The 24,412-nt window shown below is 36.5% G+C and overlaps 1 non-coding gene across 1 annotated transcript; it reads left to right on the plus strand.

The window, feature by feature from the left end:
- Nucleotides 1-23,407: 23,407 nt before the first annotated feature.
- On the plus strand, nucleotides 23,408-23,509 carry LOC123797991 (U6 spliceosomal RNA). The gene has a single exon (XR_006781146.1). It is a non-coding gene; the product is annotated as a U6 spliceosomal RNA (small nuclear RNA).
- Nucleotides 23,510-24,412: the final 903 nt, after the last annotated feature.

A 24,412-nucleotide genomic window follows, 5' to 3' on the forward strand; every position in this document is an offset into this window, starting at 1 on the left:
ACCACCACCACTTCTTATTCTTCTAAATCCCTCCCCCTTGTTTCACTCAAGCCACACTCATTTCTTGCATTGGCACACCACGCATACAAGCACCTTCAAGGGTTTGAAACCAATAGCACTCTCTACTTGGATACCCTCACCTCCTTTACCTTTCCCACCTTAAGACTTTGTTCAAATTTCATCTTTTCATTCATGCCTTGTCTTCCTTTGATCTACTTTTTGTTTTATTATGTAGTAGCATTTATCGATGCTAGCATATTATTATATAATTTACTTATCTTGCTTATTGTTTACTGTCTAGAGGATAAGCTCTTCAAAAACACGAATCTGTTTTGTTTTGTCCATTAAATATATTCCCAACATCCAGAATAATGCCTTGCACATAGTGGAGACTCAGTACATATGTGTTAAATGAATCCCTTAATTTTCCCCATGCCTTTGACACTATTAATATTAGAAAAGCACCAGTAAATGTTATATGTGCAGTCCAAGCATGTCATTAGTAAAGGACAGAAAATTTATTATTGTACAATATCACTGTGATGTATTATCATGTATATATCATAATGAGGCAAAGTAAGGCTGATGTTTTATAATGTGAACTATTTTTTAAAAGATTTTATTTATTTATTTTAGAGAGAGAAAGAGCACATGAGCAGGGGGAGGGGAAGAGGGAGAGGGAGAACTGAAGCAGACTCTGCGCTGAGCGCACAGAGCCTGATGGGGGGCTCGATCCCATGACCCTGAGATCAGGACCCAAGCTGAAACCAATAGCTGGTCGCTCAACTGACTGAGCCATGCAGGCTCCCCTGTAATGTGAACTATTAGAAGTAATGTGGGTATTCAGAGATAAGGGTAAGGGAATAGAAATAAACTGGATTTCTCGATTTTTTAAGGTCCATATGAATTATAATCTGTCTCCATTATGAAATAACATCTCTTATAATATCCTCTATTCCTTACTACTTTCCCTCTTTTTCTTCTCTCTCTCTTCCCTATTTCTTTCTACCTGTTTTCTATTGTTTCTTTAGGATTTACAAATGTAAAATATCTACTGGTTAATGGTATATTGGCAGTTGTAATTAAGAAAAACACTTTTTTAAACAAATGGAAATGTTTATCATTTTCCTAAGAATAAATGTGTAGACTTTGTCTTTATTTTTATTTTTAGTTATAATACAGCTCATTAGATATTTGAAAAAACACACAGGACTTTTCTTTTAAAACACATTTTGGGGCCACCGTGTGGCTCAGTCAGTTAAGCATCTGCCTTCAGCTCAGGTCACGGTTTTGGGGTCCTGGGATCGAGCCCCATGTTGGGCTCCCTCTCACTAAGGAGTCTGCTTCTCCCTCTCCTTCTGCACCCCCCACTTGCGCTATTCCTCTTTCCCTCAAATAAACAAATAAAATCTTAAAAAAAAAAAGAAAGAAAGAATTCTTCAAGAGTTAAAAGTGGTTCCCATGTATCAAAATTAGATTCTGGCTACCAGAATGCTTGACTTTTCAGTCATCTAAGAGAGACATAGAAAAAAAGGTTTTCTCTCAGTCTGTCTGGGGAGCCAGTTGTTTTCTTCTTTAAATTAGGCTAGAAGGGCATTTCCCTTATGTTTTATGCAGAACTTGGATGTACAAATCAGTAACAGATCACTGACACTACACAATATATAGCACATTTTTATAAGTACTAACCTGAGAATTTCTAATTAGTTATAAAAATTAATTCTCTTAGGTTTTTATTATATAAAAATGAAATTAACATTTTTTATAATTCCAAATTTTAATTCAATTTCAATATTAATGATAAATTTGGATTAATACACAATATACAAAGATGTGACTAATAGATGATTTTAGAATTTAAAAGATTACAATAAAAGGGGAGAAGAAATAAAGCATATTTTGCAACATGAAAATATTTTTAAGACATAAATTTTCTCAATTTTATTACTGACCACCACAGGTATTAATTGATTAAGTCTTATTTATTGACCTTAGCATTGGAAAAATTGTCACTAACATTTACATCTCTATAATTTCTTCTATCTTGGAATTATGTCTCTTCTCCCTGCCCCTTTTTCTAAGTAATTATTTGTTTACATTGTGATAAAGACTTCTGTGACAAAGAAGCCTACAAAATAATGAGTTGGACAGACAAACTTAACAAACTAGGTACATGACAGGCACTCTATTTGATGGAAAATCTGGTCAATGTGACTGTACATAAAATAAGCAACTCTTTCAAATTAAAGGGTCTGGAAAGGTTTGCAGTATAATTCACAAGAGCCAAGACATGGGAACCACTTAGGTGTCTATTGATGAATGAAGGGATAAAGAAAACATGATATGTATTATTCAGCCATAAAAAAGGAAAGAATCCTGCCATTTGCAACAACATGGAGGATTATCTAAAAACAGCAACATTGGAACTGAGTCTTGAGACACAAATAGAATTTGACCAGATAAGGGAGGCGGGGACTTTTCCTTCAACAAAAGGAAATAGCTCTTGCTAAAAGAGTCATGGCACATTCCAGGATTTCATCTTGGCAGTTTTGTACTGTTTGAAGAATAAAGGGGAGAAGAATGGAGAAGAGTGGTCAAAAGATAAATTTGGTTGGGTAGGAAAGGGCCAGATTATAAAGGCATTTTTTAATGTTTTGTGATAATATATATTCTGAAGGAGGAGGTTAAACTGATGATGAACATGTATTATTTCATGATTTCTGAAGGTCAAGAATCCAAGAACAGCTTAGCTAGGTATTTCTGGCCCAGTGTCTCTCATGAAGTTGCTGTCAAGCTGTCAGTTAGAGCAGCAAACCCTGAAGGTTTGGTAGTTGCTGGAGGGTCCACTTCCAAGAAGTCTCAGATCTCAGTTCTTTACCACACGGCTTTTTCTACAAAGTTTCTTGTGATGTGACAGCTGGCTTCCCTTAGGGTAGGTGCTTAAGGACAGAAGAAGAGCAATGAAGATCAAAATCATAAGGTCTTTCTACCCTAATCTTGGAAGTGACCATCATTTCTGCCATATTCTATTGGTCACACAAACCAACCTAGGTGCAAATGGGAGGGCACTACAAAAAGCTGTAAATACCAGAAGCAGGGGATCATGGAGGACTTTTTGGAGTTTGGTTACCAGAGCCCAGAGGGACAAAATTAAAGACAATGAAGAACAGATTCCACACATTGGGAGCTGCTATGGACTGAATCGTGTCTCCCCAGAATTGATATGTTGAAGCTCTAATCCCTAATGTGACACTATTTGGAAATAAGGCCTGTGAGGAGGTGATAAGGGATACATGAGGTCATAAGGGTGGGTCTGTAATCCAACAGGGGTGGTGGTCTTACAAGAAGAGGAAGAACAAGTGGGGACACAGTGAGAAGGTGGACATCTGCTTCTCACTGAGATACTGACTGACTCTGCACCTTCGTCTTGGATTCCCATTCCCCAGAATTGTGACACATAAGTTTCTCTTGTTTAAGCTTCCCTGCCTGTGGTACTTTGTTATGGCAGATCAAGCAGATAAATAGAGAAGGAAACCAAAGAGAGGGATATCACAGAAGCCAAATGAAGAACAGATTTTGAGAAGGAAAATGTAACCAATAGTGTCAATTGAAAATTATGTGTTATTTTTGGGAGATTTATTAAGAGTAGGTGAGTTATTTAGAGAGAATTAAGACTCACAATTACATTCTCTGCTTATACAAAGATATATGATTTCTCAAGTGGTAGATCCAAGTTTGAAATCTTAACAAAAATTTGAAATTCTGGGGCACCTGGGTGGCTCAGTTGGTTAACCTTCTGCCTTTAGCTCAGGTCATGATCTTGGAGTCCTGGGATTGAGCCCCATGGGCTCTCTGCTCAGTGGGGAGTCTGCTTCTCCCTCTCCCTCTGCCCCTCCTCCTGTCTCTCTCTCACTCTCTCTCACACTGTCTCTCAAATAAATAAATAAAATCTTAAAAAATAAAAAGTAATAAAGTTAAAAAATTTTAGAAATTCTTTTAAATTCCTTTTCTCCAGCTATTTGCCTTTTTAAGCTTATTGCATTGTGACTCTATGATCTATTAAATTTTAGGAAGTTATGTGTTTACTTGTATATATACATTTTTTTTTCTCTGAAACTCTATAGTGTCATTAAATTTGCTAATTCCTGTCTCATTTGTTCTGGGAGAGAAAGGTCTAAACCATATATCAGTTTAATGAAACATTCTCTTCAGGCATTAAATTCAAGTGAATATATTAGTCAGATTTTAATTATAAACAACAGGATACCTTTTGAAAATGAGCTATTGTTAAGCCTATATAGCATTCTTGCAACATTTGTTTACCTATTATTAAACTGATTTTAAAAATTAGTCAATTCTATACATTATCAAATCTTCAAACAGACTAGTTGGATATTTTAAATGCTTTGATTTTCATTAGATATTGTGCTTCTTCAGCTTAGTGAAAGAGGTAAAAAGCTTCAAACCACGCCATTCTACTAAACAGCAGGTGTCAGCTCTAACTGCTTCTGAAAATATTTAATGTATTCAGTTAATCGAATTCTTTAGAGAATGTTACTATCCTGTTCATTTGTCTTATGCAGTCCTTGTGGTAGATTTTCTTTCTTATTTACTGCACCCCATTACATTCTATGATAAAATTATATCTGAGTTTTTTCTGGTTTCCCAGTAAAATCAATTTTAACCTTCTTTGGCCTTTCAATCACAATACAACTGAGTGTCCCACTCGTTCCATTTCCTGACTTCTAAAATCACAGATCTTCATTCTGAGCATTCTGAGACGCCTGACAATTTTGGAAACCTTACTTATCTCAAATTAACACACAATATGTCAAATATCTCAAAACTCCCTCGATAGGTGTATATTAACACGTGAGCATGCTTGTGTTTTTCTCATGAGTTTATGAAGCAGATTAAATCAAATTGAAGAAAACGCGAAAAGCTATAATATTTGGTCTGTGGCAACATACACCTGAACAGTAGAGGCAAGTGACCGTCTTTTGTATGTTTACAAGTCCAATTAGGTAGATTATATCTCGAGGTAATTTATTTAAGGAGTTGTTGCACTTAGTGTCATCTTAGGCCAGACTCTTGGGTTTTTAAAGAAATCTTGTTGTTCAAGGGTCATGAAATGTGAATCGGTTCCTCTCTAGAAGGCAGGCAAGCCTCTGAAGACAAAGTGGAAATAGCAACATCGAAGTGTGTGGGGCTTGGCCCCAGTGCTCAATTTGCAGAACTGCAGCATGATTTTTGATGTTAAAGTGGTGCCTTCACTTTGTCAAAAATAAATGATCATTTTTATGTTAGAATAAAGTGAGGGATACTGAGGAAATTAACATGCTATTATAACTTTATTTCAAATGGACACCTAACTATGTCAAACACAGGATAATATTCTATTTATTTTAAATGTTATCTTCATGTCTATTTCTGGTACACTGAGGGTGTGTGTGCCTGTGTGTATTTAACTTATAGGCGAAGCACATTTCTTGTTTTAATAGAATAATGACCTGAGGACAAATTCGTGAGGAATATTAGTGGATTGAAAAGAGCTGAAACTGAATAATTAGGAAGCTTTCAGGTAGAGTAAGTAAACTCCTGCCAAAGTAGCACTAATGTTTCATTAGGCAATGAGCCTCACCCGGTGAGGAGTTTAGAAATCCTGTCTGTCCCTTCCCTTTCCCGCAGAGAGTTAAATAGAATCATCTCTAAGAAAAGGAAGTGTAGTCTCAAAACTCCAGTAATGATTCTAAGGAAAGCACATCCCCTTCCACCCAACCACCGACTCCTTTTAGAAAGATCCTCCTAAATGGTGAGGCTTAGGGCCAGGAAGGCAGTTCACCTTCCCTAAACACTTCTGTTGTCTATTACCCACACTTAAAATTTCCCCATTGTTAATTCATTCAGGTGGATCTTGGAGGCTCTTTGAATTCATGTGCACCGTAGAGACTTGCCCTCTGGCATGCTAAAATGACTACAAGTTACTTTCAAAGGTCGTTTAAGTGAAGTAAAGTTTTAGATATGAGATACGTAGTCTTCTATCTATAATGCACCTAAAAGACAAATCTCATACTCAGTATCAACATGATTAGTGTCAACTTAGCACATCAGTTTGAATAAGTTTTAGTGACGGACCATGTTCTGTCTCCCCTCCTCCTTACCGAGGAGCATAGTAAACTTAGACAATCCAATTTCTGGATGGCAGAGAGACCAGTAACTTTTATCAGGTACATGGAAACAAGAGTGTGAGGGAAGCAGCATTTCCATGTAGTTCTCTTTTATCACTACTTTAGAATCATTTTAACATGTCGCCATTGCTCCCAACTCTATTTCCCACCTTCTCTTCCCTCTAAGATGGCAGAACTCCTGTACATGCTCATTTCAGAGTGTTCTACACACATTCATTTCCTATAAGAATTAACAATTTAAGATGTGTGACATATTTACTTTAGTCAAGAAAAAGCAAAGCCCATACGTGTAAGCGTAAAGGAGTGTGTTGGTATAAGGACGACCGAAGTTTTAAAAAATGGTGATTTAAAAATAAAGTCGATTTTGCCTCTCATTTTCTTTTCACTTAGTGTTAAAAAGACTTATCATCCAAATTCTAAATGCTTTTTCCATTTCATTGATGAATATTATATTTGAATTGGCAGGAATTTTTAAAAATCAATTCAGTCAAAATTCTGATTGATTTGGGTAAATGTGAGTGTGATGTCTTTACTGTATGCAAATACACATTTTTTTAAAAGATTTTATTTATTTATTTGACAGAGAGAGAGACAGCCAGCGAGAGAAGGAACACAAGCAGGGGGAGTGGGAGAGGAAGAAGCAGGCTCATAGTGGAGGAGCCTGATGTGGGGCTCAATCCCATAACGCCAGGATCACACCCTGAGCTGAAGGCAGACGCTTAACAACTGAGCCACCCAGGTGCCCCTGCAAATACACATTTTTAAACTATTGTAGTAAGGAACATTTGGGTGCCAAATCTTGGCGCTGAAGCTTGTGGGTTCAAAAAAATATTGTACATACTAAATATTACTTTATTTCTAAAGATTAAAAAATTGTCAGGTTTTTCATAATTAATTCACTTATTTCCCTAATAGTACATACCTTACTTATAAATGGGTATTATTCAAAAACTTCTGTGAAAAGATTTTTGATTTTTTTTGTATTTTTACTTGGATAGAACATATTCCATTCTATTCTGCAAGAATTTTATATTTAAATACAGTAATCAATGAATATCGCATAAACTTAATAGTAAAAGAATAGGAACCGCACTTTGAATATTTTTATAAACATATTTTGTATCTCTCGTTTTGCACCCATTCCTATTTCCAACAGGCTAGATTACATCTCTTTGATGAACTACTTAAAAGTTGAATTGGCCTCTCTGTTTTTCAAATTATTTTTTTTTAATTTTTGCACTTCTTTGGCAACTTCTGTATGTTTCTCAGGAATCTTCATTGTTTGCCTGAAATCTATCTATAAAATAAAACCCATGCTCTTTGATCTGTCAATAACATTTCCATCAATTTGTTCTAATTTGTTTTTTAAATTAGAGTATTATATCTCATACATATTCTCTTTCAATCGAGAGTATGTGTGAGTATCATGTGTGAGTCTATGTAAATGGGTGAGTATTCCTGGACAATATTTTTTCCATTTTCTAGCCCCACACAATTCTTTACATTATTCCAAATGTCTACAGTGTCTTCCCCTTTCCCTTTACCTAATTAAATTCTTACCATCCCTTGTGTTAGAGTAACTCCTGTGACATGTTACCACAGATAAACACAGAATCTTGGTGGCTTGATACAACCAAGACATCTCTCTCCCTCAGATAAGGTTCAGTGGTGCAGGTGGCTCAGGTAGCTCTCCTCTATCCTGTAGCCATGCCCTCTGGAGGGACGGATTACTTCCAGGCTATGAGGCAGAAAAAGAGAATGGTGGAAGATGCTGACTGACACCCAACTGCCCTCTTCGAGAAACTATACAGGTCACTTCCTCTCTTCTGCCTCTGGCATGGTTCCACCGTTCCAATCTAACTAAACAGGAAGCTAGGAGAAGTAGGGAAACACATGGAATATTTAAGAACACTATCTCCATCGGTTCTATCAATACAGACGCTATCAACTTCTAATGTAAAAGCTTAACCCACCACCTAAACTTAAGGCAGTCTTTTTCTCTTCTGAAATTCTATACCAATTTCCTATAAAATTGCCCTGCCCGATCTTGCAGCATCTTTTCTACCTCTTAAATATATATATATTTGAGGGTGGGGGCAAGGGGAGAAAGAATCCTGAAGCAGACTTCCCGGCTGAACGTGGAGCCTGCACAGGGCTCCATCCCAGGACCCTGAGATCATGATCTGAGCTGAAATCAAGAGTCAGATGCCTAAGCGATGGAGTCACCCAGTGCCCCTCTACCATATTTTTAATTAAAACAATTTTTCCAAAACTTATTTTCTTTTCTGAATTAAATTGTAAGTTCTTTGTGGATAGGATCTATGTGTATAGTAACAATGTCCTGAGAGTGCTTAACAAGACGCCTTACCTGGGGCGGAAGTTCAATCAGTCATTTTTGCTAATTTCGCATTCCAAACAGGGTCAGTGAATGGAGAAGCGTCTAATGAAACAGGACTTCTGTTGGCCTGCAGGCTTCTCATGTATGGTATCCATTGTAAAGACTGATTATCATTTTGCTGATGATGTTTCTTCAAGAAAACCTTGGTCGAAGGACAAATTCATCTGAAAAAGGCTTTTAAAAAGGGGTAGGTCACACAATATATGACTGTTCTTCCGAATCGCTCCACAGTCTTAAGATAGCGTTGGATCCTCTCAAGTTGCTAATAACGCTGTGACTGATGACACAGCAACAGTTTTCAGTGGTAAAGCATGGTTTTCAAAAATTAATTCCTTTGATCCTCAAAATAAACCCGAAGAAAGGAAAGATGTTATCGTCAAGCACAATGCTTGAATGAGGAAACTGAGGTTCAAAGTAATTATAGAACTTATAATTACACAACGTCAGCATTGACGAAGACCTTGAAGATGTTCTAGTCCAGCGATTTCATTTACAGTTGAGAAAATCGCAGCCCAGTTAAGTGACTTGTGCAAAGTCCTGTAGAGAATGAGTAGATAGAGCAAAATGAGAGCTTCTCGAGTCCAGTGATATTTCGACTGCACTATTCTTTTATTTAATTAAGTGCAACGCCAAATATGCATTGTTTAAAAAAGCTATTTAAAACACCATCTACCTGAAATGGAGTAAATGTCAAAAGGACTCTGTAAGTCATAAGTTTTTAATATCTTTTACTTCTTCCTCATTAAAAGAGAGAAATCTTTGGGGAAGAAAAAGAGAGCGTGCTCTCTTAGGTGAAAGTGTTCAGTATAAATCCCGAACCTTAACTATATTTGATTTTAAATTGGGTATGCAGCAAGTATGTGAAGTTAACTACAGGCTTAAATTCTACTCAGCGTGTGACATATCTAGGAAATACAGCAAGGAGAAAGAGAACAGAAGATATTTAGAACTCTTCTTAATATAGAATTGATAACAACCTCATTTGGTTTCCAAAATATTTGGTAGCATTCATTTTAAACTAGTAACTGCAATTCTACTATAAATTATTTCTACCATTATTTTAAAGCTAGAATACTGTTGATAGTATTTAATATGAACACTCTCTATGTCCTAGATTCTGTAAGAAACAAATAAAATATGCAGTTCTGTTTCCAGGACAGTTTCATTTGCATTTCATTACACTTTTAACCCTCAATTTTTATTCTTTTAGAGGCCATTAAAGGGGCTGGTAATCATACCTTATATATTATAAACAACACTTGGGTCATCAAAGAGATCCTGTGGTCCATTCCTCTGATTCTGAGCATGACAACCTTAGACCATTCGCAACTACAGTTACTTCTCTAATTTTTCAAGACATCACGTGTGAAGATCAAATCAATAAAATAAAAAACATATTTCCTTGGAAGCTGATCTGTAAAAGAAATTGAGCTATATCTTATAAGGAATCAAATAATTAGCATTTGGTCTCAAGCTCACATCAAAAGGTAAACTAAAAACACAATACAAGATGCAAAATAACATTTTATTAAAGCAATAGTGAAGTCATCAAGTGATACTCGATTTATTCTCAAATGATTGATTCAGGCAATACATGCTGTTAGAGTTCAGAGAAGGGGGAATTATATCCTGACATTCAATAGAAATTCTCTCTTACTGTAACTAAAGGCAATTTTATTTGACTTAGTCTTTTGTGATCTCTAGAACTGACAAGTTGCAAGTATCTTTTTTCTTTTTTTAATTCTCCCTGTGTTAGATGTTACCCATGACTTCTGAGCATTTTTCTGTACATTTGGTCTACATTTCAGTTGAGTATCTATTAAATAATCTACCTCGATTGATAATTACGCTTTGAGTAAATATCCACGATATATCTAACTTTAAACTAATGGGGAAGCTCGTTCCTGTCTCTCATGTACACACAGCATGGTTAAATCCAGGCTGTTACCTTTCATGATTTCCAAATTAGTTTTACCCTTATTTGAGCCTAGGTAGGCCTTTCTCCCCTCGAATAGACACAGTTCTTTCTTGAAATAATATGTGCTCTGACCCCGTCGCTATATCTTTTTTTGAAAGCAACTTGATTCGATTCTGCTCAAATATATTAATATTGCCATTGCAAATAACTCACTTGGCAGGGACAAAAAAGTTCACATGTCAATGTGATTAGAAAAGAGGTGAAGCACTGGAATAAGTGAGAGAGGCATTTTGGAATTAATCAAGATAAGAGTACTGGCACACTATATTTTACCCACACAAAAGCACAGGGTATATGCAATGTATACTTTCCCTTGGCCTTATTATTTCACGTTGCCTTGTAATCGATAAATCATTCCTTTAATTAATCAATCCTATTTCTAGACTACAAAATATTAGGTTGAATGTTGGTTTTTTGATGAGTTTCTTCTTGTATCCTAAATTTCTGAATGTACAGAATGTTGAAACAGGAATAGAGTGTATTTTGTGTAGAAAGAAAATGTTAAAGACTACAGCATAAAAGGAAAAAAAAGAACTCTTTTGGTTATAAAGTCTTTTCAGTGCAATATGAATCTGAAAGAAATACTCCTGAAATAATTTGAGGGGTTTTCTTTTCCACTGATGGAACGCCTGTGGACTCAGTGACGTATGCCACTGTGTTTATTACGTAGATTGAAGTGCTTGTTCTTTATCGACTTCTCCAAGTCCCTGTTATCATACAGAATTAGCAGTATGCAGTAACACAACCAAATCTTCTCTAGTTATTTTTCCTAGCTAAATATATTATTGGAGATGTTCTCTCAGGGCAGGAATCCATGAGGGTGAAAGAGTGAACAATGCCCTCCTCCACCCCAAATTTCCGTCGTGTCTATCACACCCCACAAAGAGGGAGGAGACCTGATATGGAGAAAATACATAGAGTCAAGCCATCCACAGCTGTGGGTCTCTTGTGTTTCACCCTCACAGGTGCTGGCATACTTTCTCTCCAGAGGAAATCGTATCTCTCTTGGACGCTGTGAGGAATATAAACCAAACATTTACACAAGGGATAACATAAACAAGCAAATATGGCATCAATCTTTAGATAAGATTCTATTTCCACTAAATTATCCTGGATGTTTTTAATAACACTCAAAATGGGCAAGAGTACAGAGAAACTGGAACAAATTTAAACTTAGACTACAGTTGATCATACCTAATATTAAATACCCTGGTGCCAGCGCTCAATCAAGTGACTCCATAGCAATAATTATGTCTTTTGCCCTAGTTGTTCAAATTATATCGTTGAATAAGTTTCCTAGAAATCAAGCTGGGTATAACAAATCTGCTCCCAAGAGCTTAATCTGTGGTTGTTGCTGGGAAACAACAGAACAGTTGTTGAAGGGAAAATTAGAACCTGACTCACCCACCTTCACCTGTACTGATATTTAACTATATTCATATCTTCGATGTATTTTCATGTGTTACAGAGCCACCTATAATAATAGGTCACCCATTCATTCAGCCAATACTTAAATAGCATTCTTTAAATGCCCATCACTATGGCAAATGATAAGCTTTCAACGAAAACTGCAATCCACTGAAAATGCCAATCCCTTTCTTTGCACTTGCATAAAAACAGACTGAGGGGCAGACCCATTAGATCTCCATGCGAGTTATGACTATGTGGCCACCACAGGAAGAAATAGCAGTAAAATCGAGAAGACATGCTATATTTATCGCAAAAGCTTTTTGTTGTTTAAATAAATGCTACTTTGAAAAGTAAAGTCATCATTCCATATTACTATTAAGTGATTGCAATGAAGATTCTTTGAAGTCAGGAGGGGAAAAAGGGGAACACGGAAAAACCTATGATTTCCTAGAGTTTAACAATTGATAATGGTAATTGGACCAAAGATTTTTGAAATGTTATTTATCTTCTTCATAAGTCACATCACCATCTCTTTGCAACATATTTGAGCATTGAGTGTATGAGCTGTGTGTGTGTGTGTGTGTGTGTATAATACATATACAAAAGCTATAGAAATGTATGTTATATGTGTAAGTATGTATATACACATTTAGGAAATACATTATACACATAATTATTAGGAAAATGGGGATAAGATAGCAAAATATCTGCTTTACAAAGAGTGAAACTTTTATAATGAACTCACATATCTGAAAATTCCACATTTAGAGGATGTATTTTGAAAGCATATTGTCAGAACCATAAGGCTTCCTGCCATTATTCTTAAAGCAACGAACTTATGAATCATTTCATTGGGTTTCATTTTAAGAAGGTTTCAATTCTTAGAAAGAATATATGACAGTTGAGATGTGAAAGTTTTTGTCACCATGACCACATTCTTGGAAGAAAAACTAAAGAAAGTTGAGCAAGCTTCTTAGTCTAGAAATAGACTTCAATGCAGCTTTTACCTTTGCCAGACCCATAGAAAGCGGCCCTCAGTTACCTGTATACTTGTGATTGATTCTAAGAAATATTTATTGGACAAGAAAAATAAGAAGCTGATTTGTTAATCCTATTTTTGATATTAACTTTGATACTTTGGGAGTTATTTCTTTTGCTACTTTTATGTGACCCCTTTTTATAATGTGACTCTATTACAGTGAATGTCATAATTTGACACAGACAAAGTTCTTCTTCGTTCTAACTGGATTTTCTTATAAGGAAATGTTTGGAATCAGAGCTCTAGGCTTAGTTAAGAATCATCATAATTCTCTCTCTCTGTCTCTGTCTCTCTCACACACACACAACATACTAACCTAGTTTTCCATATGCTTCCTTGAGTGATTGTTCCCAACCACATACACTGAATGACTGTGCTGATTAAATTCTGTGATCTTTTCTCCACATTTAATTCATCTTGTCAGGTATGGAAGACCAATGGCTTCATGTCAAAAAAAAAAAAAAAAGAAAAGAAAAGCACAAGGCTTTGTTCCTTGACCTTCAGTTCTGAGAAAAATACTAAAACACTGAAACACACACATCTAAGTGGCAAACATTTGTAGTTACTTTCTATTTTGTGACGGCGAGAGAGAGATGTTTTTAAAGCTTTAAAATGAGTCTAAGTTTTAGAGTCAATGCAGTTTTCTCCCCTGCCCTGGACAACTGCTGGAGAAACGGCCTTCCACGTCTCCGTCAGATTCCCACACGCGGCCTGTGAAGTTTCCCCGAGTCCAGGCTGGTTATCTCACAAATCTGTGCAAAGCTCCAGTGAATAATTTATACCAGGCATGAGGTGACAAGTTAAACACGCCCATTTTGTCTAAAATACTATGAAGGCATCAAGAGGGAGCCAAGCTGCAGGGCAAGGGGAGCTCGGCTGATGGGAGCCCAAGTCCGTCTAGAAGAGAGGACGCCGCTGTAAAGAAAATGAAATGTAATGAGATACTTTTTCATGCATAATTCATAGGTGAAAACATGACTGCATAAAAAAGCCATGGATTTTAACAAGGCGAGCCTGCAATCATGCACATTATCTTCCCAGAGGAACTTTATATAATATTGGTCAAAAGGAGAGGATTCTGAATACCAGGACAAAATAAAGCTGACAGGTTTTCAAATGCAGCAGCATTTACTTTAATGTACAATGCCTGTAAAAGAAACAATTTCTATTTGCACCTGAAAATACTGCTGAGCCAAAATTTACTTTAAAACATTTGCTATCTCTTCATTAAATGGCAGAAAAAGAATCCAGAGGAAGAGAAGAGCAGATTCATATGGATAAACGTAACTAAAGTGCATACGCTGTATTTACTGAACGTGGGGGGTGAGGTTAAACCGGACTTGGCAGGCGTTTTCACGTTTCTGGCAACAAAAGTTCAGATAGAAATGTCGTCAATGAAGAGGCTTTAAAAATGATAACATGTTAGCTATTGTCAACATAAAATTTAATTTGGTGGTGTTGTAAGAGCCAATATTGTTACTCAGCTTTCGAGACCAGGTTAGGGGCTAACACACGCCTGATTTGAAACGGCGTTTAATATGTGGGGCTCTTAGTGGAAGGATTATAGAGCAATGTTGATTAAAGCTTGGGCCATTTTAAATTTATCACCACCAAACCCTGAAGATGTCCTAGCTTGAAAGAACTGGTGAGGTGTAGGGTGGGGGTTGGGGGCAGTCCTTTGACTGTCCGCACTTAGAAAATACATAGAATTACAGAGAGTACAACAGAGGGGGTCAGAGAGGTCTGCAAAACAGAGAGGCTGGAGAGCTGTCCGGGCTCGTTTGCTTGGCTTATGCTACGTAATACTCATATTTGAAAGAAAAGCAAAGTAGTTGCCTTGCGTTCAGTTCGGTTTGCGGCGCTGATATTTGGCTGAAGAAAGCATTAAATGTCGAAAAAGGTTGACAAACCAGCATCAAAGCAATCATCTACCACAAGATCTTTGTTGAAGGTCCATGGTTTCAGGAACAGAGAGATACGCTCTAAAGAACAACAGGTTGAAGTGGCTTAGATGCCAGATAATCTGTTCCATTTTAGCAAAATCGTGTTATTAACCTCTGTTTGATGTAACTCAGTTATGCTCCGGGTTTTGACAACATTTGAAAAATGTGGGCTTTAGGAGTTAGATGATGATTTAATTTCTAAATATGGAACCTGAGCTTTTGTGACTCACTGGCAGAACAAAGCATAACCGGGCCTGGAGGTGGTTACAAAGCCAGTTCTTTCTGTATCAGGACTTCCAGCCAGGTTCCAGGGATACATTTATAGCCTGAGTTTAGCCATTTGCATGATGTTTAACTGTTCAGTTTAGTACTACTGTGGTGTATTCCTGGCACTGTTTTGCTATTAAGAGGGATTTACAACTCATGGTGCCTTATATGGCCTCAGTGACATGAGGTTGTCTTTCCAGGATATCAAGAACTAATCAGCTAGTTACATGTGTTTAACCCTAGCCACAGAATTTAATACCCACTGCTTGCTTTTCTTGTCTTTCCTCCCTCCCTCTCTTCCTTCCTTCCCTCCTTCCTTCCTTCCTTCCTTCCTTCCTTCCTTCCTTCCTTCCTTCCTTCCTTCCTACCTGTCTCTCTTTCTTAACACACACACACACACACACACACACACACACACACACACACAGTGACTTATCTCTGCTATTAACAAATCCGAATTTGTAGGATGGCTGGGAAGAGGCAGTTCAGGGTGACACTGTCTATTCCTGACTGTGCTGGAAGGGGAGAAGAAGTGATTTCCATCTGTTCTCTCTACCTGACACATGTGCTGTCTTCTCCCTCTTCTTGCTGGTTCAGCAGGCTGCTGAGAAGTTTGCTACATCGAAGGATCAATTTTCAAGCACAGAAAGAATTTGTTTGCTTGTACACCTGGGCTATAAAGGAAGTTTTCCTATGCTTATGCCAGTTGGATGACTTACTGAATTCTTTAGCATATATAAAAATGCAAAGTGCCTGAAATGGGAATCAAACGATAACATTATTAGAATTCTCTCTTGGGGTCAGATGAGACAGACGGCTGCATTAGGAGGATGTGCCTGGGTACAGCCTCTCTAGTCTAAATTTGTTTCCTATTTGTTTCCTTTTCTGTGAAAGCAATGCACATATTAAGTATCACATAGAATACAAAGCACATTTGGAATAAAGAGGGGGGAGAATGAGACGAGAATTTTAAAACTCCCATTGACTGAGCTTCATGCAAAATGATGGTTATAGCCACCATAGGTCTGGATTCTTTTTTTTTTTTTTTTTTTAATGTTAGTCACCATACAGTACATCCCTAGTTTTTGATGTAAAGTTCCATGATTCATTAGTTGCGTATAACACCCAGTGCACCATTCCATACGTGCCCTCCTTACTACCCATCACCAGTCTATCCCATTCCCCCACCCCCCTCCCCTCTGAAGCCCTTAGTTTGTTTCTCAGAGTCCATAGTCTCTCATGCTTCATTCCCCCTTCTGTTTACCCCCCCCTTTCTTCTTCCCTTTCTTCTCCTACCGATCTTTCTACTTCTTATGTTCCATAAATGAGTGAAACCATATGATAACTGTCCTTCTCTGCTTGACTCATTTCGCTTAGCATTATCTCCTCCAGTCCCGGTCTTCTGGATTCTGCCTTTCTCCTGCAGCCTTCTCCGGGCGGGCCATTTTCTAAAACCAAGTCATGGGAATAGGAAGCTGTAGTCCCTGAATCGAGTCAATCAGATAAAATTAGATTATACCATCACTTGCTTGAATTCTTTAAAAAAATCCTCTTGTAACACTTAAAACATTGGCCCCTTTTGGGCTTTGGTTTCTGTTTGTCCCTCCAACTTCATTTCTCCCCACTCTCCTCTCTCATTCTGCTTTAGCCGCTCCGGCTTCCATGATACTAAGAAAGATGACAGGTCTAGAAGCAAGAATAGAGAAGTTGGTAAGGCAAGAACTGTACTTCCCCCAATGTCATGAGGAAAAGACGTACAGACACAGATCGCAGGAGAACGAGGAAATTCTTCTTTATGGGTGTAAGTGACACGTGAGATGAGGAAGACTTTTAGGCAGGATTTCAGAGTTTACATTTTCTCATAAATTACCTAGAGAAATTAGAGTCGTTTCATGCATCTAGAAAAAGAAATGATGATAACTAGAAACCAGCATGGGTTCACTAAGAATAACAATTTTGGGCAAATTTCATTTCTTTCTCTACAGTGTTATTAGATGAAAAGATTAGAGTATAGTAACAACATTTGGCAAGGTCTCTTGTGATGAAAAACCTTGACTCCATGCTTATAAATTTGATAGATTGGATGCAGCAAAATGACTTTGCTCAAAGCTGCTGACCATTAGCAATCCAGAAAGAGGAATCCAATTGAGATTCACAGGGCTCTATCCTCCTCCTTCTGTTCACAATATATGAATAATTTGGATGGAGAACTGCAAGGCATTTTTATCAAATTTGTAGGGAACTTGAAACTGGGAAGGATGGATAGCTGCATGAAGAATGAGTATTTAAAAATATGGCAAACAAGTGCATGTGCTTGATTCCTAAAGTCTTTAATACTCCTGTGTTTCCTTTTCTTTGAAGAGCTTTGGAATTACAGTGGTTAAAGCCACGTTTGGAATGTGCCTGGGTAAGAGTTCTAAAGGAGTGAAAGCATGCAGGATGATGGACTCTACCTCTTCCTAAAAGTATTTAAAAGTGTGAAGTGATCAATATAACATTAGTTTCGTCCACCTGGGTGAGGAGGTTTATTTGTTTATTTTCTTTTTATTTATTTATTTTTAATTTGCATATAGTTGACACACAATGTTACATTAGTTTCAGGTGTACGACCTGGTGATTTGACAAGTCTAAACATTATGCTATGCTCACCATGAGTATAGCTACCATTTGTTCCATTACATTGTTATTATGATATCATTGACTGTATTCCTTATGCTCTGCTTTTATTTCCATGACAGACTCATTCCATAACTGGAGGCCTGTGTCTCCCTCACCCTTTCACCCATTTTGCCCAACCCCTCATCCACCTACCCTCTGATAACTATTAGATTGTTCTCCGTATAGTTCTGATTTTGCTTTTTGTTTGTTTGTTCATTTTTTTAGATCCCATGTATCAGTGGAATAATATGGTATTTGCTTTCTCAGTCTGACTTATTTCACTTAGCATAATCCCCTCTAGGTCCATTGATACTGTCACAAAGAGCACGACCCCATCCTTTTTTATGGCTGTATAATATTCCATTGTGTATATATGCACTTTATTTTCCTAATCCATTCATCTACTAATGGACACATGTTGCTTCCCTGTTGCAAGCTCTTAATTGTCCCTGATATGTGAACCCCACTGTCCCTACTTTTAGATTACGTTCCCCAGTAGGATTTAACTATTCTCCAGGAAGGAATTCTACCTGTTTGGTCTAAGCATGAAAAAGCCAGGCTTGATTTGCCACAAATACACTCCTGTAATGAAATAATGTAGAAATATGTATTTTTTAAACATTTTTTTCAATTCAAAAGACAAGTTTCTATCAAATATACTTTGTGCCGAGAAGTTTGCAAGTCAGGTTCACTGCAAGAGATGATAGAAAAAAGTTTTAAATCTTCCAAATTTTTTTTGTAACTATGCCTTTGACCATTGCCAATTTATGGAATACTTGAATTAAGATGAACAGAGGCTGGGCATTTGGTTTATTTTAATATGTCCTATGACTAGTTCTTGGAAACCAACTGATATTTACATAGCTGCTTCCTCAGATCAAGGGTTTATACTTTGTTACCCATGTAGCAGAATGCTGAAACATGCTGAATTGTAATCTGTAAGGAGACAAACAAGGGCATTGTAGGCTGTTCAAGGAGGGTAGGAATTCAGTTTTAAAACGCACGGAGTTCCTGGGAATGTGAGACCACACTCATTTAACATTGCTAAATGGTCCCGAGTTAAATGGAACCCCTCATTTTTAAAAGCTGCAGAATTGTTTGCTAGAAATAAAATAAGTATTTAAGATGAAGTTTTTGAGAATTTGCTGACTCTAAGTCATCTTTTTTTTTCTTTCTCTTCTAAATTATGTTAATGTAACACAATAATAAAAAAAAATACCTCAGGGTGTTTTTCAAAATTTACTTGGTAGGATTATTGTGGAAATAACAGGCATTTCCTGTAATGTATGGTGTTGACCAAGTTTCTATGTAGTGTACTAAATTTTAGAAGAGCCCCAAAGTTTATATATTCCTAAACCAGAGATGTCCGTCAAAAGGTGAATGGATAAAGAAGTTATGGTGTGTCTTTGTCATGGAATACTACTTGTCAATGAAAAGGATTCAATAAATTGAATAACACGGATGCATTTTAACAATAGTGTGCTGAGAGGACAAACAGAGAAGAGTGTACATTGTATGATTTCATTCATGTAAGTTTCTAGAATGTGGCAAAGCTAAACAACCAATACAGAAAGCAGATCTGTGTTTGCCTCACCAGGGATAAGGGATGGATCGTGACGAAAGAAAACTTTTCTGGGTGATGTAAATGTTCTGATCTTGATTATATTGGTAGTTACACAGGTGTATAAATGTGTCAAAACACATGGAACTGTATATTCAAAATCGATGCGGTTTATTCAATATAAATTATACCTACAATTTGCTTTAAACAAAACAAAACAGTTTACATGTGTAGAATTCTGATCACGTGGCCCACCACAGAAATATTTGGACACCTCTGTAAGCCACTAAAGCGAGCTTATGGACTAATGGAAAGCTTCACCTCCTTAAGTACTATGTGCTTTCAGCCTGCAATTCAACCAGAGCTTCAAGTGGAGCTTACCTCGGAAAAAAGTGAAAGGACATCTATCCAGCACCTTCTCAGATCTGCAGAAGATGCTTTCAATACATATATATATATATAGTAGTGTTTGAGAATTCCTGTTACAGAAGAGATTTTCTGTTGTCAGGAAACTTCAAGATAAGCCAGATGGTGGGAATATCTTATATTCAAGAGGTCTGAGTGTGGTAAAACGATTCCACCCAAGACAAGGGCAGGAGCTTGTGGATTTCATAAGAAGGAATTTGGAAACTTAGACGCAATAGGCCTAGCGGTTGGAATCAGTTGATGGGGGAAGTTTATGGGATTCGTGATGGGACCCAGCCACATAACCTTCTAAGTCTACAATAAAATCTGTAAAGGTTTATAGCAGAGTTGGTGGCTTGGCTCAGGGTGACCCAGAGACATCTTGCGAGGCTCCAGGGTTTGCCTGTGGTAAATGCCAGGGTCTGCATCCTTCCTACGTAAATCGGAAGCACTTATTAGACTTTCCAGTTTATATGACACTATTTTTATAACGTATGTGTAACAAATTTTTGGAAATTATCTCAACGTAACAAATGAGAAACATAAGGCATCTTAGGGTCAGAGCTGGGAAGGAAGGTAACATAAAGGCTGGCTTTCAGTCTGTTGAAATCCACATATGCAAAGTATGACTTTACTTTTGTTATTGTGGATTGTGGGTAAATTCCAAAACATCAAATATTTGTGTAAATATGTATTCTGAAGCCAAAATTGGTGTGAAACTGTGTTTTGGAATAATTTATTATGTGACATTTCTACATGAGGTGGTTAAAATTTTAAGGATAAATTTAAGCAAAATTTTCAAGTGTTACTGTTAAAAGTTTATTATGTAAATATTAGATTCGCTGCTAAGAAGTTTTTAAACTAACACTATTTTGATTTTTTTACTATAATTCTCTTAAGAGTTCTCTACAGTTAAACTTTTAAATGCTTCCTTTCTGCATTTAGGGGATAATTGAGACCAATACTTGGGGCCAAGAATGACCAGAAAGAAAGTCAGCTTTCCTTAGAAGTATGGAAATCTTTCTACTACCCATTAAATATAAGCATTGCCTTCCTTGCAAACACAAAATTACCGTGCTTACAGGCAAAGAAAAGATTAATTCTGGGTTTTTTTCCTTCTTCTTCTTTTTTTTTTCTCAGTTTAGTGTTTGTGAAAACATTGAAGAACTATACTACCTTTTTTCCCCTGAAAGGATAAATAACTTTCATTAGCCTATAGAAATTGGCCTAGTTGTTTTTGTTTTTGGCGTCTAGGTTAGGCTGTGTCAATTGTTGAATGACTTTTAGAACAAGATTTCTAATCTTCAGGTTGAAACCCGTTGGCGGGTCATAAAATCAACTTAATAGGTTGTGATCAGCATGTTTTAAAAATGAAATGATAGAAAATATCAAGAGTTCATCACACATAGTATCGTTTCGGGAAACATTTTTCAGCTATACACGCACATACTTCTGTGTGTGTGTGTGTGTGTGTGTGTGTGTGTGTGTGAGTGTGAGTACTGGGTTGTAGGTTAAAAACTACTTCTTACTGTGAGATGGAATGGCAACAATATTCCTAAATAGTTCATACAAGTCTTTTAGAAGGTCACCTAGAAGTTTGTAGTGACTGACCTAACTGGGAATCCTTCCTATGAAGAAATAGGTAGCAACTTATTGTTGAAATGAGCACTCATATTCACGAATTTTGTTACAATGGTGTTGAATAAGAATATTAGGTTCACAGATGGCTCTCTTTTCTGAAGTCATTGCCCACTTTTTTATTCCTTGCTTACACAACATTTCTTAAAACACTGTATTGGTATATTTTCAGGATATTTCAAAAATTAAAATATCATTGAACTTCTGTCATTCACAGTTTGATGAAATATAAATATTTCATCATTTCTTTCTTATTTTTTATTCCCTTTGCCTGCAACACTCTGCTTCCAGTTGGCCATACAGACAAGTACTTTGTATAATTCAGATATCATTTCCAATATGTCCCCTAGAGAAGGGTTAAGGGTTTCCTGAATCACCAAATCTAAAAGATATCCCTTCAGTGTGTCACAAAAATATTTTTTTCTTTTTAGTAACATAATCACTTCTCTAAGTTATCTTGTTTAGTAATATATTGGTTTTCTTTATTTTTCTGACTATTCAATCTGAAATCTACCCATGATTCTCCCCAGAATGTAAGCACCACAAAAGCAAGGTCCTTGCCTGTCTGTCCACTGCTTGCCGTAGAAAAGTGCCTGTCTGACACGGTCATTCCTCAGTAAATAGTTGTTGACTATGTGACTGATTTAATTTCAGAAATGATGATAAAATTTGCTTATTGCTTTATAAAAACTTTCTAAAAGTGAAAACGAGGATAGCTACAGTGATATAACATTTATAATGAAATCTTTTTGACCCAGCTTTGCCCTCATTAGGCCTTATCTATTTATTTTATGTTTACTCTGAGTGGGAGTGTTCAGATTCCAAACCTTGAATCACTTAGGAAATAATCAAGGGGGAAAGAAAAGCTTATTAACAGCCCTGACCAGCAATGACATTTAAAACTGAAGTCAACTATAACTATCATGGAGGCAATTAAAATACTTGGAGTTTGTAACTAAGGTGGGTGCTTTACTGTATCACTATTGCTGTTTTAGGGTCAATATGAGCCCTTGGTGTATTAAAGCCTATTAATACACGACCGAAAGATTTTTTTTTTTTTTTTTTTGGTAAGCAAATTAATAGAAGTAGATGATTACTATCTCTATCTCTAAACAATATATCTGCTTAAATACACTTTTTGAATGTAAACCAGCTAAATATAAAGTATGCTGAAAAGAATTAAGACAACGCCCTTGAGTTAAGAAGGAGCTGGTCCTATGTTAAAGGTTAAATACTTCAAAAATAACACCATTTGGGGAAAATTTTGCTTCTATGGGTAATTAAATTTAGTCTTAAAGATTCAGAAATATATAACATTTAATAAGTTAGATGCATTTTTAGTAAAAGTGTGATATTGATACACTTTGACTACAATGTAGCTTTCTTAAGTAAGATATTATTGTGTTTGTAGAGCTGCTATTTGAAATAGGCTGCGGTTATTTGGCAGAAAGATCCTATAAGTATGTTACATCCATTTTAATACCAAGGAGCAATTAATAACTTTCAAGTTGAAATTCAGTTTATTTATATACATTCTTCTCCAGATTTTCATTAAATGCTACCCCTGTTTGTTATGTTTTAACAGATGTATGAAACACCAAAGAGGAAATAAGTCAAATCAAGTTGTTTATTATTTGATGTTAAAAAATGATCAAGAGGAGCAAATGTCCAATGTTTCAATTGGAGGACCTAAAATAAATATTTCAGAAAGACTCCTCTCTTCTGTTGATTGCTAAAATCCACCACAGAATGTCACTTCCTCCCTACTTAATTCACTGTTAAGAAATAATTTCTTGAAACCAATTGCTTTGTCTGACAAAGATGCAAGGTCTACTGAAATAAGCATTATATATATATGATATATATGATATGTGTATGTCATATATATACAATACAATATTGTATATATCACATACAATACATCACTTTGGCAGTACATATACTGAAATTGGAAGGATATAGAGAAGATCAGCATGACTCCTTACAAGGATGACACACAAATTTGTGACATGTTCCATCTTTTTCGTATAAATGAAAGTTAAGAGAGTGAATCCTAAGAGTTCTCATCACAAGGAAAATATTTTCTTTGTAACTACTGAGATAGTGGATGTTAACTAAACTTGTGGTAATTATTTCATGATTCAGGTAAATCAAATTACTACGCTGTACGTGTTAAACATATGCAGTGCTGTATGTCAATTACGTCTCAATAAAACTGGAAAAAGAGATTGATTATGCCACAAAAGCACAAACTGAAAGGTAAAAATACTAATAGCAACAAAATACTGTTCGTCTATTTTATTGAATACTGAGTTAGTACCTAGTTCTGAACCAGCTACTTTCTCACAAAAACTCTAGGAAGTACTCTTATACCGGTTATACCTCTTCCCAGTTTACAGACATAGAAAGTGATAATGTTTTCTTAATTGAACCCCATAAACACTTACACTAGAAAATATCAGTGAAAGAACTTTATTTCCAAGACATGACTGATGGATACAATGTTTTGGGAGGATAATATACTTTTTCTATTACTGCCACAGAAATACTACTTTGGTTGAAAAGAGAATGATTGACTTATTGATTGATTGATTGATTGACTAGCTATGACAACTCTATTTACCCTCACTTTCAAATCTATTATCAAGTACGGTCCAGGGGCACCTGGGTGGCTCAGTCTGTTAAGCGGCCAACTTTTGATTTTGGCTCAGGTCATGATCTCAGGGTCACAGGATTGAGCCCCATGTCCGTCTCCACACTGGGTGTGGAGCCTGTTTACATTCTCTGTCTCTCTCTCTCTCCCTCTGCCCTTCCTCCTGTGCTGCTGCTACAGGTTTCAAAATGCTTGTGAGAAAGAAAGAATGTCCTTGATAAATGCAGTGTTTTACCCCGTCAAAATATAACAAACTTTAATAAGCGACTATTGC

This window comes from Ursus americanus, chromosome 9 (genome assembly GCF_024610735.1).
Source record: "Ursus americanus isolate L20-20 chromosome 9, mUrsAme1.1.p, whole genome shotgun sequence".
NCBI lineage: Eukaryota > Metazoa > Chordata > Mammalia > Carnivora > Ursidae > Ursus > Ursus americanus.